Source organism: Euwallacea similis, unplaced genomic scaffold (assembly GCF_039881205.1).
Source record: "Euwallacea similis isolate ESF13 unplaced genomic scaffold, ESF131.1 scaffold_60, whole genome shotgun sequence".
Taxonomy (NCBI): Eukaryota; Metazoa; Arthropoda; class Insecta; order Coleoptera; family Curculionidae; genus Euwallacea; species Euwallacea similis.
The window spans coordinates 82,553-101,757 of record NW_027098685.1 but is presented as its reverse complement, the minus strand read 5'-3'; positions in this window follow the sequence as shown (position 1 = coordinate 101,757).

The following is a 19,205-nucleotide window of genomic DNA, read 5'->3' as shown; positions in this document are numbered from 1 at the left end:
ACGGCCGAATCGGACCAGAAATTTCCGAGCGCGGAGCGTGCAAACTTTTAATATTTACCCGATTTATTTGACGTGTGTGAATTTTTTTCTCAGTAATTCATCAAAATAGTCCCACGTCTGATCCCACCGTTGGATAGAGCTTGTCTAGAGGAACATTTTGAGTGGTCACTCGGCCGAATCGGACCAGAAATTTCCGAGCGCGGAACGTGCAAACTTTTAATATTTACCCGGTTTATTTGACGTGTGTGAATTTTTTTCTCAGTAATTCATCAAAATAGTCCCACATCTGATCCCACCGTTGGATAGAGCTTGTCTAGAGGAACATTTTGAGTGGTCACTCGGCCGAATCGGACCACAAATTTCCGAGCGCGGAACGTGCAAACTTTTAATACTTACCCGGTTTATTTGACGTGTGTGAATTTTTTTCTCAGGAATTCATCTAAATAATCCCACGACTGATCACACCGTTGGATAGAGCTAGTCTAGAGGAACATTTTGAGTGGTCACACGGCCGAATCCGACCAGAAATTTCCGAGCGCGGAGCGTGCAAACTTTTAATATTTACCCGATTTATTTGACGTGTGTGAATTTTTTTCTCAGTAATTCATCAAAATAGTCCCACGACTGATGCCACCGTTGGATAGAGCTTGTCTAGAGGAACATTTTGAGTGGTAACTCGGCGGAATCAGACCAGAAATTTCCGATCGCGGAGCGTGCAAACTTTTAATATTTACCCGGATTATTTGACGTGTGTGAATTTTTTTTTCAGGAATTCATCAAAATAATCCCACGACTGATCCCACCGTTGGATAGAGCTAGTCTAGAGGAACATTTTGAGTGGTCACTCGGCCGAATCGGACCAGAAATTTCCGAGCGCGGAGCATGCAAACTTTTAATATTTACCCGGTTTATTTGACCTATGTCTACTCCTATCTCTGGAAGTCATCAAAATAGTCCCACGACTGATCCCACCGTTGGATAGAGCTTGTCTAGAGGAACATACTGAGTGGACACACGGCCGAATCGGACCAGAAATTTCCGAGCGCGGAGCGTGCAAACTTTTAATATTTACCCGATTTATTTGACGTGTGTGAATTTTTTTCTCAGGAATTCATCAAAATAATCCCACGACTGATCCCACCGTTGGATAGAGCTAGTCTAGAGGAACATTTTGAGTGGTCACTCGGCCGAATCGGACCAGAAATTTCCGAGCGCGGAGCATGCAAACTTTTAATATTTACCCGGTTTATTTGACCTATGTCTACTCCTATCTCTGGAATTCATCAAAATAGTCCCACGACTGATGCCACCGTTGGTTAGAGCTTGTCTAGAGGAACATTTTGAGTGGTCACTCGGCCGAATCGGACCAGAAATTTACGAGCGCGGAGCGTGCAAACTTTTAATATTTACCCGGTTTATTTAACGTGTGTGAATTTTTTTCTCAGGAACTCATCATAATGGTCCCACGACTGATGCCACCGTTGGTTAGAGCTTGTCTAGAGGAACATTTTGAGTGGTCACTCGGCCGAATCGGACCAGAAATTTACGAGCGCGGCGCGTGCAAACTTTTAATATTTACCCGGTTTATTTAACGTGTGTGAATTTTTTTCTCAGGAACTCATCATAATGGTCCCACGACTGATGCCACCGATGGATAGAGCTTGTCTAGAGGAACATTTTGAGTGGTCACTCGGCCGAATCGGACCAGAAATTTCCGAGCGCGGAGCGTGCAAACTTTTAATATTTACCCGGTTTATTTGACGTTTGTTGATTTTTTTCTCAGGAATTCATCAAAATAGTCCCACGACTAATCTCACCGTTGGATAGAGCTTGTCTAGAGGAACATTTTGAGTGGTCACTCGGCCGAATCGGACCAGAAATTTCCGAGCGCGGAACGTGCAAACTTTTAATATTTACCCGGTTTATTTGACGTGTGTGAATTTTTTTCTCAGTAATTCATCAAAATAGTCCCACATCTGATCCCACCGTTGGATAGAGCTTGTCTAGAGGAACATTTTGAGTGGTCACTCGGCCGAATCGGACCACAAATTTCCGAGCGCGGAACGTGCAATCTTTTAATACTTACCCGGTTTATTTGACGTGTGTGAATTTTTTTCTCAGGAATTCATCATAATGGTCCCACGACTAATCTCACCGTTGGATAGAGCTTGTCTAGAGGAACATTTTGAGTGGTCACACGGCCGAATCGGACCACAAATTTCCGAGCGCGGAGCGTGCAAACTTTTAATATTTACCCGGTTTATTTGACGTGTGTGAATTTTTTTCTCAGGAACTCATCATAATGGTCCCACGACTAATCTCACCGTTGGATAGAGCTTGTCTAGAGGAACATTTTGAGTGGTCACACGGCCGAATCAGACCAGAAATTTCCGAGCGCGGAGCGTGCAATCTTTTAATATTTACCTGGTTTATTTGACGTATGTCTACTCCTATCTCTGGAATTCATCAAAATAGTCCCACGACTAATCCCACCGTTGGTTAGAGCTTGTCTAGAGGAACATTTTGAGTGGTCACACGGCCGAATCAGACCAGAAATTTCCGAGCGCGGAGCGTGCAAACTTTTAATATTTACCCGGTTTATTTGACGTTTGTTGATTTTTTTCTCAGGAATTCATCAAAATAGTCCCACGACTAATCTCACCGTTGGATAGAGCTTGTCTAGAGGAACATTTTGAGTGGTCACACGGCCGAATCAGACCAGAAATTTCCGAGCGCGGAGCGTGCAATCTTTTAATATTTACCTGGTTTATTTGACGTATGTCTACTCCTATCTCTGGAATTCATCAAAATAGTCCCACGACTAATCCCACCGTTGGTTAGAGCTTGTCTAGAGGAACATTTTGAGTGGTCACACGGCCGAATCAGACCAGAAATTTCCGAGCGCGGAGCGTGCAAACTTTTAATATTTACCCGGTTTATTTGACGTTTGTTGATTTTTTTCTCAGGAATTCATCAAAATAGTCCCACGACTAATCTCACCGTTGGATAGAGCTTGTCTAGAGGAACATTTTGAGTGGTCACACGGCCGAATCAGACCAGAAATTTCCGAGCGCGGAGCGTGCAATCTTTTAATATTTACCTGGTTTATTTGACGTATGTCTACTCCTATCTCAGGAATTCATCAAAATAGTCCCACGACTGATCCCACCGTTGGATAGAGCTAGTCTAGAGGAACATTTTGAGTGGTCACTCGGCCGAATCAGACCAGAAATTTCCGAGCGCGGAGCGTGCAAACTTTTAATATTTACCCGGTTTATTTGACGTTTGTTGATTTTTTTCTCAGGAATTCATCAAAATAGTCCCACGACTAATCTCACCGTTGGATAGAGCTTGTCTAGAGGAACATTTTGAGTGGTCACACGGCCGAATCAGACCAGAAATTTCCGAGCGCGGAGCGTGCAATCTTTTAATATTTACCTGGTTTATTTGACGTATGTCTACTCCTATCTCTGGAATTCATCAAAATAGTCCCACGACTAATCCCACCGTTGGTTAGAGCTTGTCTAGAGGAACATTTTGAGTGGTCACACGGCCGAATCAGACCAGAAATTTCCGAGCGCGGAGCGTGCAATCTTTTAATATTTACCCGGTTTATTTGACGTGTGTGAATTTTTTTCTCAGGAACTCATCATAATGGTCCCACGACTGATGCCACCGATGGATAGAGCTTGTCTAGAGGAACATTTTGAGTGGTCACACGGCCGAATCCGACCAGAAATTTCCGAGCGCGGAGCGTGCAAACTTTTAATATTTACCCGATTTATTTGACGTGTGTGAATTTTTTTCTCAGTAATTCATCAAAATAGTCCCACGACTGATACCACCGTTGGTTAGAGCTTGTCTAGAGGAACATTTTGAGTGGTCACTCGGCCGAATCGGACCAGAAATTTCCGAGCGCGGAGCGTGCAAACTTTTAATATTTACCCGGTTTATTTGACGTGTGTGAATTTTTTTCTCAGGAATTCATCAAAATAGTCCCACGACTGATCCCACCGTTGGATAGAGCTAGTCTAGAGGAACATTTTGAGTGGTCACTCGGCCGAATCAGACCAGAAATTTCCGAGCGCGGAGCGTGCAAACTTTTAATATTTACCCGGTTTATTTGACGTTTGTTGATTTTTTTCTCAGGAATTCATCAAAATAGTCCCACGACTAATCTCACCGTTGGATAGAGCTTGTCTAGAGGAACATTTTGAGTGGTCACACGGCCGAATCAGACCAGAAATTTCCGAGCGCGGAGCGTGCAATCTTTTAATATTTACCTGGTTTATTTGACGTATGTCTACTCCTATCTCTGGAATTCATCAAAATAGTCCCACGACTAATCCCACCGTTGGTTAGAGCTTGTCTAGAGGAACATTTTGAGTGGTCACACGGCCGAATCGGACCAGAAATTTCCGAGCGCGGAGCGTGCAATCTTTTAATATTTACCCGGTTTATTTGACGTGTGTGAATTTTTTTCTCAGGAACTCATCATAATGGTCCCACGACTGATGCCACCGATGGATAGAGCTTGTCTAGAGGAACATTTTGAGTGGTCACACGGCCGAATCCGACCAGAAATTTCCGAGCGCGGAGCGTGCAAACTTTTAATATTTACCCGGTTTATTTGACGTGTGTGAATTTTTTTCTCAGGAACTCATCATAATGGTACCACGACTGATGCCACCGATGGATAGAGCTTGTCTAGAGGAACATTTTGAGTGGTCACTCGGCCGAATCGGACCAGAAATTTCCGAGCGCGGAGCGTGCAAACTTTTAATATTTACCCGGTTTATTTGACGTGTGTGAATTTTTTTCTCAGGAACTCATCATAATGGTACCACGACTGATGCCACCGATGGATAGAGCTTGTCTAGAGGAACATTTTGAGTGGTCACTCGGCCGAATCGGACCAGAAATTTCCGAGCGCGGAGCGTGCAAACTTTTAATATTTACCCGGTTTATTTGACGTGTGTGAATTTTTTTCTCAGGAACTCATCATAATGGTACCACGACTGATGCCACCGATGGATAGAGCTTGTCTAGAGGAACATTTTGAGTGGTCACTCGGCCGAATCGGACCAGAAATTTCCGAGCGCGGAGCGTGCAAACTTTTAATATTTACCCGGTTTATTTGACGTGTGTGAATTTTTTTCTCAGGAACTCATCATAATGGTACCACGACTGATGCCACCGATGGATAGAGCTTGTCTAGAGGAACATTTTGAGTGGTCACTCGGCCGAATCGGACCAGAAATTTCCGAGCGCGGAGCGTGCAAACTTTTAATATTTATCCGGTTTATTTGACGTGTGTGAATTTTTTTCTCAGTAATTCATCAAAATAGTCCCACGTCTGATCCCACCGTTGGATAGAGCTTGTCTAGAGGAACATTTTGAGTGGTCACACGGCCGAATCCGACCAGAAATTTCCGAGCGCGGAGCGTGCAAACTTTTAATATTTACCCGATTTATTTGACGTGTGTGAATTTTTTTCTCAGTAATTCATCAAAATAGTCCCACAACTGATGCCACCGTTGGATAGAGCTTGTCTAGAGGAACATTTTGAGTGGTAACTCGGCGGAATCAGACCAGAAATTTCCGATCGCGGAGCGTGCAAACTTTTAATATTTACCCGGTTTATTTGACGTGTGTGAATTTTTTTCTCAGGAATTCATCAAAATAATCCCACGACTGATCCCACCGTTGGATAGAGCTAGTCTAGAGGAACATTTTGAGTGGTCACTCGGCCGAATCGGACCAGAAATTTCCGAGCGCGGAGCGTGCAAACTTTTAATATTTACCCGATTTATTTGACGTGTGTGAATTTTTTTCTCAGTAATTCATCAAAATAGTCCCACGACTGATGCCGCCGTTGGATAGAGCTTGTCTAGAGGAACATTTTGAGTGGTCACTCGGCCGAATCGGACCAGAAATTTCCGATCGCGGAGCGTGCAAACTTTTAATATTTACCCGGTTTATTTGACGTGTGTGAATTTTTTTCTCAGGAATTCATCAAAATAATCCCACGACTGATCCCACCGTTGGATAGAGCTAGTCTAGAGGAACATTTTGAGTGGTCACACGGCCGAATCAGACCAGAAATTTCCGAGCGCGGAGCGTGCAATCTTTTAATATTTACCTGGTTTATTTGACGTATGTCTACTCCTATCTCTGGCATTCATCAAAATAGTCCCACGACTAATCCCACCGTTGGTAAGAGCTTGTCTAGAGGAACATTTTGAGTGGTCACTCGGCCGAATCGGACCAGAAATTTCCGAGCGCGGAGCGTGCAAACTTTTAATATTTACCCGATTTATTTGACGTGTGTGAATTTTTTTCTCAGTAATTCATCAAAATAGTCCCACGACTGATGCCACCGTTGGATAGAGGTTGTCTAGAGGAACATTTTGAGTGGTAACTCGGCGGAATCAGACCAGAAATTTCCGATCGCGGAGCGTGCAAACTTTTAATATTTACCCGGTTTATTTGACGTGTGTGAATTTTTTTCTCAGGAATTCATCAAAATAATCCCACGACTGATCCCACCGTTGGATAGAGCTAGTCTAGAGGAACATTTTGAGTGGTCACTCGGCCGAATCGGACCAGAAATTTCCGAGCGCGGAGCATGCAAACTTTTAATATTTACCCGGTTTATTTGACCTATGTCTACTCCTATCTCTGGAATTCAACAAAATAGTCCGACGACTGATACCAACGTTGGATAGAGCTAGTCTAGAGGAACATTTTGAGTGGTCACTCGGCCGAATCGCACCAGAAATTTCCGAGCGCGGAGCGTGCAAACTTTTAATACTTACCCGGTTTATTTGACGTGTGTGAATTTTTTTCTCAGGAATTCATCAAAATAATCCCACGACTGATCCCACCGTTGGATAGAGCTAGCCTAGAGGAACATTTTGAGTGGTCACTCGGCCGAATCGGACCAGAAATTTCCGAGCGCGGAGCGTGCAAACTTTTGATAATTACCCGGTTTATTTGACGTTTGTTGATTTTTTTCTCAGGAATTCATCAAAATAGTCCCACGACTGATGCCACCGTTGGTTAGAGCTTGTCTAGAGGAACATTTTGAGTGGTCACTCGGCCGAATCGGACCAGAAATTTCCGAGCGCGGAGCGTGCAAACTTTTAATATTTACCCGGTTTATTTGACGTGTGTGAATTTTTTTCTCAGGAACTCATCATAATGGTCCCACGACTGATGCCACCGATGGATAGAGCTTGTCTAGAGGAACATTTTGAGTGGTCACACGGCCGAATCCGACCAGAAATTTCCGAGCGCGGAGCGTGCAAACTTTTAATATTTACCCGATTTATTTGACGTGTGTGAATTTTTTTCTCAGTAATTCATCAAAATAGTCCCACGACTGATGCCACCGTTGGATAGAGCTAGTCTAGAGGAACATTTTGAGTGGTCACTCGGCCGAATCGGACCAGAAATTACCGAGCGCGGAGCATGCAAACTTTTAATATTTACCCGGTTTATTTGACCTATGTCTACTCCTATCTCTGGAAGTCATCAAAATAGTCCCACGACTGATCCCACCGTTGGATAGAGCTAGTCTAGAGGAACATTTTGAGTGGTCACTCGGCCGAATCGGACCACAAATTTCCGAGCGCGGAGCGTGCAAACTTTTAATATTTACCCGGTTTATTTGACGTTTGTTGATTTTTTTCTCAGGAATTCATCAAAATAGTCCCACGACTAATCTCACCGTTGGATAGAGCTTGTCTAGAGGAACATTTTGAGTGGTCACTCGGCCGAATCGGACCACAAATTTCCGAGCGCGGAACGTGCAAACTTTTAATACTTACCCGGTTTATTTGACGTGTGTGAATTTTTTTCTCAGTAATTCATCAAAATAGTCCCACGACTGATGCCACCGTTGGATAGAGCTAGTCTAGAGGAACATTTTGAGTGGTCACTCGGCCGAATCGGACCAGAAATTACCGAGCGCGGAGCATGCAAACTTTTAATATTTACCCGGTTTATTTGACCTATGTCTACTCCTATCTCTGGAAGTCATCAAAATAGTCCCACGACTGATCCCACCGTTGGATAGAGCTTGTCTAGAGGAACATACTGAGTGGACACACGGCCGAATCGGACCAGAAATTTCCGAGCGCGGAGCGTGCAAACTTTTAATATTTACCCGATTTATTTGACGTGTGTGAATTTTTTTCTCAGTAATTCATCAAAATAGTCCCACGACTGATGCCACCGTTGGATAGAGCTTGTCTAGAGGAACATTTTGAGTGGTCACTCGGCCGAATCGGACCAGAAATTTCCGATCGCGGAGCGTGCAAACTTTTAATATTTACCCGGTTTATTTGACGTGTGTGAATTTTTTTCTCAGGAATTCATCAAAATAATCCCACGACTGATCCCACCGTTGGATAGAGCTAGTCTAGAGGAACATTTTGAGTGGTCACTCGGCCGAATCGGACCAGAAATTTCCGAGCGCGGAGCATGCAAACTTTTAATATTTACCCGGTTTATTTGACCTATGTCTACTCCTATCTCTGGAAGTCATCAAAATAGTCCCACGACTGATCCCACCGTTGGATAGAGCTTGTCTAGAGGAACATGCTGAGTGGACACACGGCCGAATCGGACCAGAAATTTCCGAGCGCGGAGCATGCACTCTTTTAATATTTACCCGGTTTATTTGACGTATGTCTACTCCTATCTCTGGAATTCATCAAAATAGTCCGACGACTGATACCACCGTTGGTTAGAGCTTGTCTAGAGGAACATTTTGAGTGGTCACTCGGCCGAATCGGACCAGAAATTTCCGAGCGCGGAGCGTGCAAACTTTTAATATTTACCCGGTTTATTTGACGTGTGTGAATTTTTTTCTCAGGAATTCATCAAAATAGTCCCACGACTGATCCCACCGTTGGATAGAGCTAGTCTAGAGGAACATTTTGAGTGGTCACTCGGCCGAATCGCACCAGAAATTTCCGAGCGCGGAGCGTGCAAACTTTTAATACTTACCCGGTTTATTTGACGTGTGTGAATTTTTTTCTCAGGAATTCATCAAAATAATCCCACGACTGATCCCACCGTTGGATAGAGCTAGCCTAGAGGAACATTTTGAGTGGTCACTCGGCCGAATCGGACCAGAAATTTCCGAGCGCGGAGCGTGCAAACTTTTGATAATTACCCGGTTTATTTGACGTTTGTTGATTTTTTTCTCAGGAATTCATCAAAATAGTCCCACGACTGATGCCACCGTTGGTTAGAGCTTGTCTAGAGGAACATTTTGAGTGGTCACTCGGCCGAATCGGACCAGAAATTTCCGAGCGCGGAGCGTGCAAACTTTTAATATTTACCCGGTTTATTTGACGTGTGTGAATTTTTTTCTCAGGAACTCATCATAATGGTCCCACGACTGATGCCACCGATGGATAGAGCTTGTCTAGAGGAACATTTTGAGTGGTCACACGGCCGAATCCGACCAGAAATTTCCGAGCGCGGAGCGTGCAAACTTTTAATATTTACCCGATTTATTTGACGTGTGTGAATTTTTTTCTCAGTAATTCATCAAAATAGTCCCACGACTGATGCCACCGTTGGATAGAGCTAGTCTAGAGGAACATTTTGAGTGGTCACTCGGCCGAATCGGACCAGAAATTACCGAGCGCGGAGCATGCAAACTTTTAATATTTACCCGGTTTATTTGACCTATGTCTACTCCTATCTCTGGAAGTCATCAAAATAGTCCCACGACTGATCCCACCGTTGGATAGAGCTAGTCTAGAGGAACATTTTGAGTGGTCACTCGGCCGAATCGGACCACAAATTTCCGAGCGCGGAGCGTGCAAACTTTTAATATTTACCCGGTTTATTTGACGTTTGTTGATTTTTTTCTCAGGAATTCATCAAAATAGTCCCACGACTAATCTCACCGTTGGATAGAGCTTGTCTAGAGGAACATTTTGAGTGGTCACTCGGCCGAATCGGACCACAAATTTCCGAGCGCGGAACGTGCAAACTTTTAATACTTACCCGGTTTATTTGACGTGTGTGAATTTTTTTCTCAGTAATTCATCAAAATAGTCCCACGACTGATGCCACCGTTGGATAGAGCTAGTCTAGAGGAACATTTTGAGTGGTCACTCGGCCGAATCGGACCAGAAATTACCGAGCGCGGAGCATGCAAACTTTTAATATTTACCCGGTTTATTTGACCTATGTCTACTCCTATCTCTGGAAGTCATCAAAATAGTCCCACGACTGATCCCACCGTTGGATAGAGCTTGTCTAGAGGAACATACTGAGTGGACACACGGCCGAATCGGACCAGAAATTTCCGAGCGCGGAGCGTGCAAACTTTTAATATTTACCCGATTTATTTGACGTGTGTGAATTTTTTTCTCAGTAATTCATCAAAATAGTCCCACGACTGATGCCACCGTTGGATAGAGCTTGTCTAGAGGAACATTTTGAGTGGTCACTCGGCCGAATCGGACCAGAAATTTCCGATCGCGGAGCGTGCAAACTTTTAATATTTACCCGGTTTATTTGACGTGTGTGAATTTTTTTCTCAGGAATTCATCAAAATAATCCCACGACTGATCCCACCGTTGGATAGAGCTAGTCTAGAGGAACATTTTGAGTGGTCACTCGGCCGAATCGGACCAGAAATTTCCGAGCGCGGAGCATGCAAACTTTTAATATTTACCCGGTTTATTTGACCTATGTCTACTCCTATCTCTGGAAGTCATCAAAATAGTCCCACGACTGATCCCACCGTTGGATAGAGCTTGTCTAGAGGAACATGCTGAGTGGACACACGGCCGAATCGGACCAGAAATTTCCGAGCGCGGAGCATGCACTCTTTTAATATTTACCCGGTTTATTTGACGTATGTCTACTCCTATCTCTGGAATTCATCAAAATAGTCCGACGACTGATACCACCGTTGGTTAGAGCTTGTCTAGAGGAACATTTTGAGTGGTCACTCGGCCGAATCGGACCAGAAATTTCCGAGCGCGGAGCGTGCAAACTTTTAATATTTACCCGGTTTATTTGACGTGTGTGAATTTTTTTCTCAGGAATTCATCAAAATAGTCCCACGACTGATCCCACCGTTGGATAGAGCTAGTCTAGAGGAACATTTTGAGTGGTCACTCGGCCGAATCAGACCAGAAATTTCCGAGCGCGGAGCGTGCAAACTTTTAATATTTACCCGGTTTATTTGACGTTTGTTGATTTTTTTCTCAGGAATTCATCAAAATAGTCCCACGACTAATCTCACCGTTGGATAGAGCTTGTCTAGAGGAACATTTTGAGTGGTCACACGGCCGAATCAGACCAGAAATTTCCGAGCGCGGAGCGTGCAATCTTTTAATATTTACCCGGTTTATTTGACCTATGTCTACTCCTATCTCTGGAAGTCATCAAAATAGTCCCACGACTGATCCCACCGTTGGATAGAGCTTGTCTAGAGGAACATACTGAGTGGACACACGGCCGAATCGGACCAGAAATTTCCGAGCGCGGAGCGTGCAAACTTTTAATATTTACCCGATTTATTTGACGTGTGTGAATTTTTTTCTCAGTAATTCATCAAAATAGTCCCACATCTGATCCCACCGTTGGATAGAGCTTGTCTAGAGGAACATTTTGAGTGGTCACTCGGCCGAATCGGACCACAAATTTCCGAGCGCGGAACGTGCAAACTTTTAATACTTACCCGGTTTATTTGACGTGTGTGAATTTTTTTCTCAGGAATTCATCTAAATAATCCCACGACTGATCACACCGTTGGATAGAGCTAGTCTAGAGGAACATTTTGAGTGGTCACACGGCCGAATCCGACCAGAAATTTCCGAGCGCGGAGCGTGCAAACTTTTAATATTTACCCGATTTATTTGACGTGTGTGAATTTTTTTCTCAGTAATTCATCAAAATAGTCCCACGACTGATGCCACCGTTGGATAGAGCTTGTCTAGAGGAACATTTTGAGTGGTAACTCGGCGGAATCAGACCAGAAATTTCCGATCGCGGAGCGTGCAAACTTTTAATATTTACCCGGTTTATTTGACCTATGTCTACTCCTATCTCTGGAAGTCATCAAAATAGTCCCACGACTGATCCCACCGTTGGATAGAGCTTGTCTAGAGGAACATGCTGAGTGGACACACGGCCGAATCGGACCAGAAATTTCCGAGCGCGGAGCATGCACTCTTTTAATATTTACCCGGTTTATTTAACGTATGTCTACTCCTATCTCTGGAATTCATCAAAATAGTCCGACGACTGATACCACCGTTGGTTAGAGCTTGTCTAGAGGAACATTTTGAGTGGTCACTCGGCCGAATCGGACCAGAAATTTCCGAGCGCGGAGCGTGCAAACTTTTAATATTTACCCGGTTTATTTGACGTGTGTGAATTTTTTTCTCAGGAATTCATCAAAATAGTCCCACGACTGATCCCACCGTTGGATAGAGCTAGTCTAGAGGAACATTTTGAGTGGTCACTCGGCCGAATCGGACCAGAAATTTCCGAGCGCGGAGCGTGCAAACTTTTAATATTTACACGGTTTATTTGACGTGTGTGAATTTTTTTCTCAGGAATTCATCAAAATAGTCCCACGACTGATCCCACCGTTGGATAGAGCTAGTCTAGAGGAACATTTTGAGTGGTCACTCGGCCGAATCAGACCAGAAATTTCCGAGCGCGGAGCGTGCAAACTTTTAATATTTACCCGGTTTATTTGACGTTTGTTGATTTTTTTCTCAGGAATTCATCAAAATAGTCCCACGACTAATCTCACCGTTGGATAGAGCTTGTCTAGAGGAACATTTTGAGTGGTCACACGGCCGAATCAGACCAGAAATTTCCGAGCGCGGAGCGTGCAATCTTTTAATATTTACCCGGTTTATTTGACCTATGTCTACTCCTATCTCTGGAAGTCATCAAAATAGTCCCACGACTGATCCCACCGTTGGATAGAGCTTGTCTAGAGGAACATACTGAGTGGACACACGGCCGAATCGGACCAGAAATTTCCGAGCGCGGAGCGTGCAAACTTTTAATATTTACCCGATTTATTTGACGTGTGTGAATTTTTTTCTCAGTAATTCATCAAAATAGTCCCACGTCTGATCCCACCGTTGGATAGAGCTTGTCTAGAGGATCATTTTGAGTGGTCACTCGGCCGAATCGGACCAGAAATTTCCGAGCGCGGAGCATGCAAACTTTTAATATTTACCCGGTTTATTTGACCTATGTCTACTCCTATCTCTGGAAGTCATCAAAATAGTCCCACGACTGATCCCACCGTTGGATAGAGCTTGTCTAGAGGAACATACTGAGTGGACACACGGCCGAATCGGACCAGAAATTTCCGAGCGCGGAGCGTGCAAACTTTTAATATTTACCCGATTTATTTGACGTGTGTGAATTTTTTTCTCAGGAATTCATCAAAATATTCCCACGACTGATCCCACCGTTGGATAGAGCTAGTCTAGAGGAACATTTTGAGTGGTCACTCGGCCGAATCGGACCAGAAATTTCCGAGCGCGGAGCATGCAAACTTTTAATATTTACCCGGTTTATTTGACCTATGTCTACTCCTATCTCTGGAAGTCATCAAAATAGTCCCACGACTGATCCCACCGTTGGATAGAGCTTGTCTAGAGGAACATACTGAGTGGACACACGGCCGAATCGGACCAGAAATTTCCGAGCGCGGAGCGTGCAAACTTTTAATATTTACCCGATTTATTTGACGTGTGTGAATTTTTTTCTCAGTAATTCATCAAAATAGTCCCACGTCTGATCCCACCGTTGGATAGAGCTTGTCTAGAGGAACATTTTGAGTGGTCACTCGGCCGAATCGGACCAGAAATTTCCGAGCGCGGAACGTGCAAACTTTTAATATTTACCCGGTTTATTTGACGTGTGTGAATTTTTTTCTCAGTAATTCATCAAAATAGTCCCACATCTGATCCCACCGTTGGATAGAGCTTGTCTAGAGGAACATTTTGAGTGGTCACTCGGCCGAATCGGACCACAAATTTCCGAGCGCGGAACGTGCAAACTTTTAATACTTACCCGGTTTATTTGACGTGTGTGAATTTTTTTCTCAGGAATTCATCTAAATAATCCCACGACTGATCACACCGTTGGATAGAGCTAGTCTAGAGGAACATTTTGAGTGGTCACACGGCCGAATCCGACCAGAAATTTCCGAGCGCGGAGCGTGCAAACTTTTAATATTTACCCGATTTATTTGACGTGTGTGAATTTTTTTCTCAGTAATTCATCAAAATAGTCCCACGACTGATGCCACCGTTGGATAGAGCTTGTCTAGAGGAACATTTTGAGTGGTAACTCGGCGGAATCAGACCAGAAATTTCCGATCGCGGAGCGTGCAAACTTTTAATATTTACCCGGATTATTTGACGTGTGTGAATTTTTTTTTCAGGAATTCATCAAAATAATCCCACGACTGATCCCACCGTTGGATAGAGCTAGTCTAGAGGAACATTTTGAGTGGTCACTCGGCCGAATCGGACCAGAAATTTCCGAGCGCGGAGCATGCAAACTTTTAATATTTACCCGGTTTATTTGACCTATGTCTACTCCTATCTCTGGAAGTCATCAAAATAGTCCCACGACTGATCCCACCGTTGGATAGAGCTTGTCTAGAGGAACATACTGAGTGGACACACGGCCGAATCGGACCAGAAATTTCCGAGCGCGGAGCGTGCAAACTTTTAATATTTACCCGATTTATTTGACGTGTGTGAATTTTTTTCTCAGGAATTCATCAAAATAATCCCACGACTGATCCCACCGTTGGATAGAGCTAGTCTAGAGGAACATTTTGAGTGGTCACTCGGCCGAATCGGACCAGAAATTTCCGAGCGCGGAGCATGCAAACTTTTAATATTTACCCGGTTTATTTGACCTATGTCTACTCCTATCTCTGGAATTCATCAAAATAGTCCCACGACTGATGCCACCGTTGGTTAGAGCTTGTCTAGAGGAACATTTTGAGTGGTCACTCGGCCGAATCGGACCAGAAATTTACGAGCGCGGAGCGTGCAAACTTTTAATATTTACCCGGTTTATTTAACGTGTGTGAATTTTTTTCTCAGGAACTCATCATAATGGTCCCACGACTGATGCCACCGTTGGTTAGAGCTTGTCTAGAGGAACATTTTGAGTGGTCACTCGGCCGAATCGGACCAGAAATTTACGAGCGCGGCGCGTGCAAACTTTTAATATTTACCCGGTTTATTTAACGTGTGTGAATTTTTTTCTCAGGAACTCATCATAATGGTCCCACGACTGATGCCACCGATGGATAGAGCTTGTCTAGAGGAACATTTTGAGTGGTCACTCGGCCGAATCGGACCAGAAATTTCCGAGCGCGGAGCGTGCAAACTTTTAATATTTACCCGGTTTATTTGACGTTTGTTGATTTTTTTCTCAGGAATTCATCAAAATAGTCCCACGACTAATCTCACCGTTGGATAGAGCTTGTCTAGAGGAACATTTTGAGTGGTCACTCGGCCGAATCGGACCAGAAATTTCCGAGCGCGGAACGTGCAAACTTTTAATATTTACCCGGTTTATTTGACGTGTGTGAATTTTTTTCTCAGTAATTCATCAAAATAGTCCCACATCTGATCCCACCGTTGGATAGAGCTTGTCTAGAGGAACATTTTGAGTGGTCACTCGGCCGAATCGGACCACAAATTTCCGAGCGCGGAACGTGCAATCTTTTAATACTTACCCGGTTTATTTGACGTGTGTGAATTTTTTTCTCAGGAATTCATCATAATGGTCCCACGACTAATCTCACCGTTGGATAGAGCTTGTCTAGAGGAACATTTTGAGTGGTCACACGGCCGAATCGGACCACAAATTTCCGAGCGCGGAGCGTGCAAACTTTTAATATTTACCCGGTTTATTTGACGTGTGTGAATTTTTTTCTCAGGAACTCATCATAATGGTCCCACGACTAATCTCACCGTTGGATAGAGCTTGTCTAGAGGAACATTTTGAGTGGTCACACGGCCGAATCAGACCAGAAATTTCCGAGCGCGGAGCGTGCAATCTTTTAATATTTACCTGGTTTATTTGACGTATGTCTACTCCTATCTCTGGAATTCATCAAAATAGTCCCACGACTAATCCCACCGTTGGTTAGAGCTTGTCTAGAGGAACATTTTGAGTGGTCACACGGCCGAATCAGACCAGAAATTTCCGAGCGCGGAGCGTGCAAACTTTTAATATTTACCCGGTTTATTTGACGTTTGTTGATTTTTTTCTCAGGAATTCATCAAAATAGTCCCACGACTAATCTCACCGTTGGATAGAGCTTGTCTAGAGGAACATTTTGAGTGGTCACACGGCCGAATCAGACCAGAAATTTCCGAGCGCGGAGCGTGCAATCTTTTAATATTTACCTGGTTTATTTGACGTATGTCTACTCCTATCTCTGGAATTCATCAAAATAGTCCCACGACTAATCCCACCGTTGGTTAGAGCTTGTCTAGAGGAACATTTTGAGTGGTCACACGGCCGAATCAGACCAGAAATTTCCGAGCGCGGAGCGTGCAAACTTTTAATATTTACCCGGTTTATTTGACGTTTGTTGATTTTTTTCTCAGGAATTCATCAAAATAGTCCCACGACTAATCTCACCGTTGGATAGAGCTTGTCTAGAGGAACATTTTGAGTGGTCACACGGCCGAATCAGACCAGAAATTTCCGAGCGCGGAGCGTGCAATCTTTTAATATTTACCTGGTTTATTTGACGTATGTCTACTCCTATCTCAGGAATTCATCAAAATAGTCCCACGACTGATCCCACCGTTGGATAGAGCTAGTCTAGAGGAACATTTTGAGTGGTCACTCGGCCGAATCAGACCAGAAATTTCCGAGCGCGGAGCGTGCAAACTTTTAATATTTACCCGGTTTATTTGACGTTTGTTGATTTTTTTCTCAGGAATTCATCAAAATAGTCCCACGACTAATCTCACCGTTGGATAGAGCTTGTCTAGAGGAACATACTGAGTGGACACACGGCCGAATCGGACCAGAAATTTCCGAGCGCGGAGCGTGCAAACTTTTAATATTTACCCGATTTATTTGACGTGTGTGAATTTTTTTCTCAGGAATTCATCAAAATAATCCCACGACTGATCCCACCGTTGGATAGAGCTAGTCTAGAGGAACATTTTGAGTGGTCACTCGGCCGAATCGGACCAGAAATTTCCGAGCGCGGAGCATGCAAACTTTTAATATTTACCCGGTTTATTTGACCTATGTCTACTCCTATCTCTGGAATTCATCAAAATAGTCCCACGACTGATGCCACCGTTGGTTAGAGCTTGTCTAGAGGAACATTTTGAGTGGTCACTCGGCCGAATCGGACCAGAAATTTACGAGCGCGGAGCGTGCAAACTTTTAATATTTACCCGGTTTATTTAACGTGTGTGAATTTTTTTCTCAGGAACTCATCATAATGGTCCCACGACTGATGCCACCGTTGGTTAGAGCTTGTCTAGAGGAACATTTTGAGTGGTCACTCGGCCGAATCGGACCAGAAATTTACGAGCGCGGCGCGTGCAAACTTTTAATATTTACCCGGTTTATTTAACGTGTGTGAATTTTTTTCTCAGGAACTCATCATAATGGTCCCACGACTGATGCCACCGATGGATAGAGCTTGTCTAGAGGAACATTTTGAGTGGTCACTCGGCCGAATCGGACCAGAAATTTCCGAGCGCGGAGCGTGCAAACTTTTAATATTTACCCGGTTTATTTGACGTTTGTTGATTTTTTTCTCAGGAATTCATCAAAATAGTCCCACGACTAATCTCACCGTTGGATAGAGCTTGTCTAGAGGAACATTTTGAGTGGTCACTCGGCCGAATCGGACCAGAAATTTCCGAGCGCGGAACGTGCAAACTTTTAATATTTACCCGGTTTATTTGACGTGTGTGAATTTTTTTCTCAGTAATTCATCAAAATAGTCCCACATCTGATCCCACCGTTGGATAGAGCTTGTCTAGAGGAACATTTTGAGTGGTCACTCGGCCGAATCGGACCACAAATTTCCGAGCGCGGAACGTGCAATCTTTTAATACTTACCCGGTTTATTTGACGTGTGTGAATTTTTTTCTCAGGAATTCATCATAATGGTCCCACGACTAATCTCACCGTTGGATAGAGCTTGTCTAGAGGAACATTTTGAGTGGTCACACGGCCGAATCGGACCACAAATTTCCGAGCGCGGAGCGTGCAAACTTTTAATATTTACCCGGTTTATTTGACGTGTGTGAATTTTTTTCTCAGGAACTCATCATAATGGTCCCACGACTAATCTCACCGTTGGATAGAGCTTGTCTAGAGGAACATTTTGAGTGGTCACACGGCCGAATCAGACCAGAAATTTCCGAGCGCGGAGCGTGCAATCTTTTAATATTTACCTGGTTTATTTGACGTATGTCTACTCCTATCTCTGGAATTCATCAAAATAGTCCCACGACTAATCCCACCGTTGGTTAGAGCTTGTCTAGAGGAACATTTTGAGTGGTCACACGGCCGAATCAGACCAGAAATTTCCGAGCGCGGAGCGTGCAAACTTTTAATATTTACCCGGTTTATTTGACGTTTGTTGATTTTTTTCTCAGGAATTCATCAAAATAGTCCCACGACTAATCTCACCGTTGGATAGAGCTTGTCTAGAGGAACATTTTGAGTGGTCACACGGCCGAATCAGACCAGAAATTTCCGAGCGCGGAGCGTGCAATCTTTTAATATTTACCTGGTTTATTTGACGTATGTCTACTCCTATCTCTGGAATTCATCAAAATAGTCCCACGACTAATCCCACCGTTGGTTAGAGCTTGTCTAGAGGAACATTTTGAGTGGTCACACGGCCGAATCAGACCAGAAATTTCCGAGCGCGGAGCGTGCAAACTTTTAATATTTACCCGGTTTATTTGACGTTTGTTGATTTTTTTCTCAGGAATTCATCAAAATAGTCCCACGACTAATCTCACCGTTGGATAGAGCTTGTCTAGAGGAACATTTTGAGTGGTCACACGGCCGAATCAGACCAGAAATTTCCGAGCGCGGAGCGTGCAATCTTTTAATATTTACCTGGTTTATTTGACGTATGTCTACTCCTATCTCAGGAATTCATCAAAATA